Raw genomic sequence first — 7,225 nt, 5'->3', positions numbered from 1 at the left:
TAGAGCCAGAGAGCTGCCAGGTGTGACCCAAAAACCAAAAACCAAAAAAAAAAAGGTAAAACTAATAAGTAAATGGTATTCCTTGAGGAATTCCGGGATTGCATTTCATGTACTGTATACTAAACTAACCCCTTACCTGAAATTCCATGGGAGGTTTTATTTATTTATTTACTTTTACTTATTCTTTTTTGTTTGTGGCTACACATAGCAATATTCAGGAAAAATCTCGGCTTTGTGCTCAGGAGTCACTCCTAGGGATGTTTGAGGATTATAGTCTGTATCCCACAATCTTGGTCACATACAATGCAAGAATCTTGACCTTTGTACTATCTCCTGACCTTCTCTTGAAGAGTTTAATACTGTCCAAATAAATCATTGGGGATCCTGTGTTCTGTATAGTGTCTTTTCTACAACCCAGACTCTTTTCCTTATATTTCTTCTCCCCTTCAACATATATTATTCTTTCCACTATTTTCCTCCTTAAGGTTCGGAAGTAAGAAGAAATGTTTATATAATAAATAACAGACAATCAATGGGTGTGCTTACCCTCCCCCCAAAAAACACCAAGAAATAATACGAATGGGGTCAGTAAGCAGTACAATAAATAAGGCACTTATCTTGCATGCAGCTGACCCAGTTTTGATTCTTGGCAAACCATATGGTTGCCCCATCCACCAGAAGAAGAAAAAGAGGAAGAAAGATCAGGAGGAGGAAGAAAAAGAGGAGGAGATGGAGGGGGAGATGGAGAAGAGGTGTAGGAGAAGGAGGAGGAGATAGAGGAGGAAGAAGAAGAGGAAGAGATAGAGGAAATGGAAGAAGAGGAGGAGATGGAAAGAATGGAGGAGGAGGAGATGAAGAGATAGGAGAAGGAGGAGGAAGAGAAAATGGAGGAGGAGGAGAAAGAGATGGAGGAGGAATTGTAATCTGTGATGATGAAGAAAAACAAGGTGACATAAAAGAACAGATAAAAAAGCTTGTTGGTGGGGCCAGAGAAATAATACAGCAGTAGAGAGAGCATTTGCCTTGCATATGGCTGATCCAGGAAGGACCTAATTCAATTCCTGACATCCCATATGGTCCTCCAGCCTGCCAGGGGAGATTTATGAGTGCAGAACCAGGAGTAACCCCTGAGCGCCCCTGGGTGTGACCCAAAAACAATCAATCAATCTAGATTAAAAAAAAAAGATGGACCAGAGAGATAGCACAGTGGTAGGTGTTAGCCTATCCAGGATGGAAGGTAGTTTGAATCCTAGCATCCCACATGATCCCTGAGCCTGCCAGGAGTGATTTCTGAGTGCAGATCCAGGAGTAACCCCTGAGTGCCAATGGGTGTGATCCCAAAACAAAAATAAAACAAAAAAAAAAATAAAAAAGATAAAGTTTGTTGGATCAATTCATGTTGAGGTGGTGGTTATGTAAACTTATACTTGTCTTATAACAATTATAACTTAAGGGCCTGAGCAACAGCTGAAAGACTGAGCACATGCTTAATGTGGACAGCTTAGGTCCAATCTCCAGCACTTTATGGTTGGCCAAGTACCTCCTGGAGCCCTGAGCTGAGCATAGTCCCTGAGTAGCCCACAATGTGGCCCTCCAAAACAAAATAGGAACCAAACTGTTAGAACTCTATACTTTCTCTTGCGTTCAATGAATTGTATGATTAGTAAAACAAAGCAAATATAAAACAGTGCAGAGTTCACATCTCTTTCATTCCTCTCTCTCTCTCTCTCTCTCTCTCTCTCTCTCTCTCTCTCTCTCTCTCTCTCTCTCTCTCTCTCTCTCTCTCTCTCTCTCTCTTTTGGTTTTTGGGCCACACCCGGCGGTGCTCAGGGGATACTCCTGGCTGTCTGCTCAGAAATAGCTCCTGGTAGGCACGGGGGACCATATGGGACACCGGGATTTGAACCAACCACCTTTGGTCCTGGATCGGCTGCTTGCAAGGCAAACACCACTGTGCTATCTCTCCAGGCCCCTTTCATTCCTCTCTTACTAGACAGTCATAAGAGAATGGTGACAAGGATCCAGCTTACTGCAAGGATCCAGTTTACTGAGAGTGACTTGTTATAGATGATATTGGTTAATGTTTCACCTCATTTACATGTATACCAGTTTTTCAAATATAAAAGATTCAGGTATGCTAAATCTTCCCCTTAGTTTTTAACTTTTTCTTTCTTAGCAGAAAATTTTTTTTTATCTTGGGTTGATGCATAAACAGTTTGAGTTATGGGATTTTTTCAATATTAAGTTATATAATTCTAGTATAAAACTGTATACTGTTTCTACATGGGGATCTTGGCATGTAAACTATATAAGGGTAAATTTAATTCATAAATTTTTTTTGTTGTTTTTTCAGGCCACACCCATTTGATGTTCAGGGGTTACTCCTGGCTAAGTGCTCAGAAATTGCCCCTGGCTTGGGGGGACCATATGGGACTCAGGGGGATCAAACCGCGGTCCTTCTTGGCTAGCACTTGCAAGGCAGACACCTTACCTCTAGCACCACCTTGCTGCCACAAATTCCTTTTTTATTTTTTGTCCCCCAATTTACAATACAGACCAGGCAAAGGGCCTGTGTTAAGGTGTATATGGGGTGCATTTACTGTCCCTCCTCTTTCTATACACTCAGTGTAAAGATCACAGCCTGTGGTAAGAATTGGGAGGACTTTTCTTTTCTTTCTTTTTCTTTTTAATATATATTTATATATATTTTATATATATATATATATATAATCCCTTCACCAGTGCAAGCTCACCACAGGAATCATTTAGTGCAGTCACAGAAATAATTACACTGAGAACTATCATAACAAAATGTGACTGAATGAGGGAAGTAGAAAGCCTGTCTAAAGTATAGGCTGGTGTGGGGTGGGGAGGAAGGACACTTGGATATTGGTCATGGAAATGTTGCACTGGTAAAATTATTATTATTGTTTTGAACAACACCCACCTGGTGGTGCTCAGTATTTACTCCTGATTCAGTGCTCAAGAATTACTTTAGGTGGGGCTCAAGGGACCATATATAGTGCCAGGGATTGAATCCAGGTTGGCTTTATATAGGCAAGTGCCTTATCCACCTGTACTATCTCTCTGGCATCACAAATTCTATTTTTCTATTAGGCTTTCATACTGATCTAAGGCTCTTAACCTCGACATATCAAAGCATGCTATCAGTTTGCCTGATCTTGTATAATTCCTATTTCTAATTTTTTGGGGTGAGGCTCTCAGTCAAAGCTGAACAGGCATGGAGGTCACTTTAGGTGAAGTTTGATGAATTAGGCCAGATGGTTTAATGATTGGGACTGCCAATGTGATGCTTTTCAGTCAGGTATATCTGGAAACCACTATAGTCACACTTGCTGATGTGTGGCACTAGGATTAGTGGTGTCAGGGTTTGAATTTGGGGACTGCATAGGCAAGGCATGCTCGCCAGTCCTTTGAGCTCTCCTCTTGACCCATTTATTTCCCAATTTTCTTTTCTTTTTTTTTTTTTTTTTTTTGGTTTTTGGGTCACAACCAGCAGTGCTCAGGGGTTACTCCTGGCTCTATGCTCAGAATTCGTTCCTGGCAGGCTCTGGGGATCATATGGGATGTCAGGATTTAAGCCATCATCCATCTGTATGCAAGGCAAATGCCCTACCTCCATGCTATCTTTCCGGCCCCTATTTCCCAATTTTCTATTGAACATACTTACTTAGCCAGGCACAAGTAAACATATTGATTAACACATTTTTTTTGATTAATACTTTTTTTTTTTAACCAGAAACCTTTTCAGGGCCCGGAGAGATAGCACAGCGGTGTTTGCCTTGCAAGCAGCCGATCCAGGACCAAAGGTGGTTGGTTCGAATCCCGGTGTCCCATATGGTCCCCTGTGCCTGCCAGGAGCTATTTCTGAGCAGACAGCCAGGAGTAACCCCAGAGCAACGCCGGGTGTGGCCCAAAAAACCAAAAAAAAAAAAAAAAAAAAAAAAAAGAAACCTTTTCAGTCCATTTATCTTTTTTCTTAGTTTCCTTCTGGATTTGCCATATTTGATTTACCCTGCTTTCTTTGTCTCCTTTTATCCTTGACTGGGATGGTCTACTGTGCTTATTTTTTTTTTTATTAAATTATAAGTTTTCCCATCTCTTCCATCATCACACTCACTTGTGTGGATCAAGATGCATGGTTTACTCTTAGTGGTGAATATATATTTTACTATAGTGGTTGAGAAAATGTCATTTCTTTTATATATTACATATTATTTATTACAATCCATTACTCAGTTTTTCTCTCTAGTCCCAGTTCTAAGAAATCATCTTCTAAATGCATGATCTATCTGAAATAATGAAAGCTATGTGTCTTTCTTTAAAATAAAGTCTCTTTCCATGCAGCTTTGATCTTGTTAAATTACATGTCTGAGTGCAAAGAAATATAAAGGATTCAGGGGGTAATCTTTTCCAATTTAAAGCAGAATACTTTCTTTCCTATTTAAATAACTGTCAGCCAGATCTGTCCAGCAGGGGCAAAGCTATAACCTGCTCATTTGATTCTACTTTCCCATATAGAAAAATCTAACTGGCATTATATTTTTGGATTAGAGATCATATCCTTTTCTTTTTTAAGTGCAGTTGGATGACTTTGGGGAAAAAAGTTAATGACTTTATACTGCAGAATACTTTGAAATTTATGTAGAAATTGAACAGATAATAGTGTTTCCATATACCTATTATTAGTATCTTACCTAGTAAGGTTTATTGGTTATCATTAAGGAATTCATTTTGACACTCTATCAGGAATAGATTAGAATTCTGGGTTTGAACATATTACCAACCAGTTGTCATTGTATAGACTTTAATCTCCCAGCTAAGTTGACACCTGCCAGGTTTCTCTGCTCTAGTTATTATTATTTTTGTTTAATTTAATTTAATTTAATTTTTTTATTTTTTTATTTTTTTGGTTTTTGGGCCACACCCAGTAACGCTCAGGGGTTACTCCTGGCTATGTGCTCAGAAGTTGCTCCTGGCTTGGGGGACCATATGGGACACCGGGGGATCGAACCTCGGTCCATCCAAGGCTAGTGCAGGCAAGTCAGGCACCTTACCTTTAGCGCCACCGCCCGGCCCCTATTTTTGTTTAATTTTAACTTAGGGCCTCATTCACTAGTGCTCAGGGCTTATTCCTGGCTCCGTATTCAGGGATCACTCTTGATAGTGCTCAGGGGACTCATCTTTGGTGATAGAATAGATTCAGTATCAGCTGCATAAAAGGCAAGCGTCTTACCTGCTATATATACTATCTCTTGGGCCTCAAATTACTATTTTTGTATTTTGTTGTGATTGTTGGTTGAGGGGGTGCTGCTTGTGGTAAAGTGTTGGAGTAACCGGACTCCATTCTTTTCAGGATAATTCTTCTTCATTTGTACTTGTCACTCATGGACTGAAATACCTCTGGATTGGTCCCTTACCCCTACACATTCTATACCCAAAGAGGTGGTCTTTCTCTTCCCAATAAAGGCTTCAGTTCTCAGAGAGAAGCAGCTAATATATCTACCTGCTGGTGGAAGTTTTCCTGAACTTGTTCTATCTTTACATTTATTTACTGTGCCTGTGTTTCTTCCAGACCCCCGTCTCCCCAATCCCTAAAGATCGTGACATGAGGCTTCTGCTTCAATAAAAATCAGGTCCATTCCAAACTTTGCACTCAGGAATTACTCTTGGTGAGGCTCCTGGGATCATCTGTGGTGCCTGCGATCAAACCATGTGGGAAGCTTTAAGGGAGGAGCTTTACCACCTTATTCCCTGTATTATTTTTCCAGCCATCAAGTTTGTTTGTTTGTTTGTTTTTGGGTCACACCCACCCAGTGGCACTCAGGGGTTACTTCTGACTCTGTGCTCAGAAATCACCCCTGACAGTCTCGTGGGACCATATGGGATGCCGGGAGTTGAACCACCATCCATCCTGAGTTGGCTGTGTGCAAAGCAAACAAACGTCTTACTGCTGTGCTATCTCTCTGGCCAAGGCCCCTGCTTCTTAATATTTTTGTTGAAATTGCTCTGGTCACATGGAACTGTGGCCACATAAGACAGGATACTGAATTGGCCACTGAAATGAAATCTGACTTTAGCCAACTGGCCACTCTCATCTCTCCCCCACTTCATGGGCTTCCTTAGCCCTTGGGATCCAACAAAATGAAGAAATCAGTCAAATTAGTAACCCAATGGTGGCTTCTAAGTGTTTGAATGAAAAGAAGATATTATTCATCTTGTACTTTAAATCAAAAGTTAGGAGATAGTAAGCTTAGGATGGAAGGCATGACCAAAGCTAAGAACTGAAAGCTAAGTCTTTCTTCCTGAACAGTGACATCAGATACAAAGGAAACTTCTTGAAGGAAATGAAAGTGGTAGCCTGGGCACACAAGATTCTAAGAAACTGAAATTACCTCAAAGCCCTAACACCGTTTCTCCCAGCCCTTTTCTCTGCTGCTGATATTGATACAGATGCTGTGATGAAGGACTGCGCTCTCGGCTGTGTGCAGAATTTGCACATTCTGTCTGTTGTGCATCCACTATAGTGCTCTCTGGGGGCACCCTCCTTAGCTGTGATGCTGGCACATGTTCTCATGTTTGCTGGTTGTGGTGGGAGAATGTATTTGGCTTTGGTGCTTGCTGGAGGGTCAGATCCTTTAGGTGCAGTGCTCACCTGACTGTGGTGTGTCTGGAAATCGCCGGTGGTGCTGAGGGTCACAATAGCAGTGTGCTCGACTTGCTTAGACATAGGGCTCTCCACTAGGTCCCTTAGAGAAAGCTTTAATAGTCTGGAAAGAAGACTGGAATAGCCATAACTCTAAATACAGGGACGGCCCCACAACTATGTTCAATTCCCACGGCTGAGAGAGTAAGGAAGATGCAGAAGGAACCGTTGAAGCTAGCAGAAGTTGGATCATAAAGTTTAGGGGGAAAAGCCAGCTGTAGAGACTCAGGAGGGCAAGAAAGTGAAGCTTGTGGTGGCTGGAGAGATAATACAGTGGGCAGAGCTTCCCTTGTATGCGGTAGATTGGGTTTGAACCCTGGTACCATATGTTTATCAGGAGTATTCCCTGAGTGTGGAGCCGGGAGTAAACCCTGAGCATCGCCAAATGTGGCCCACCAAAATCAAATAAATAAAAACAAAACTAGAAAAGAACTATATCATATTATTCAGAAATTGTAGCCAGTGATTACCCTAAGCTGCAGGTTTTTAATGTAGACC

The 7,225-nt window shown here is 41.3% G+C and overlaps 1 non-coding gene across 1 annotated transcript; it reads right to left on the bottom strand.

Annotated features, from left to right (window-relative positions):
* Positions 1–2,530: 2,530 nt before the first annotated feature.
* LOC126014777 (small nucleolar RNA SNORA51) lies at positions 2,531–2,663 on the bottom strand. Its single transcript, XR_007497773.1, has one exon. It is a non-coding gene; the product is annotated as a small nucleolar RNA SNORA51 (small nucleolar RNA).
* Positions 2,664–7,225: the final 4,562 nt, after the last annotated feature.

This window comes from Suncus etruscus, chromosome 7, assembly GCF_024139225.1.
Source record: "Suncus etruscus isolate mSunEtr1 chromosome 7, mSunEtr1.pri.cur, whole genome shotgun sequence".
NCBI classification, from domain to species: domain Eukaryota; kingdom Metazoa; phylum Chordata; class Mammalia; order Eulipotyphla; family Soricidae; genus Suncus; species Suncus etruscus.
Note: the sequence above shows the minus strand (reverse complement) of the source record. Positions and strands in the feature narration are given on the sequence as shown.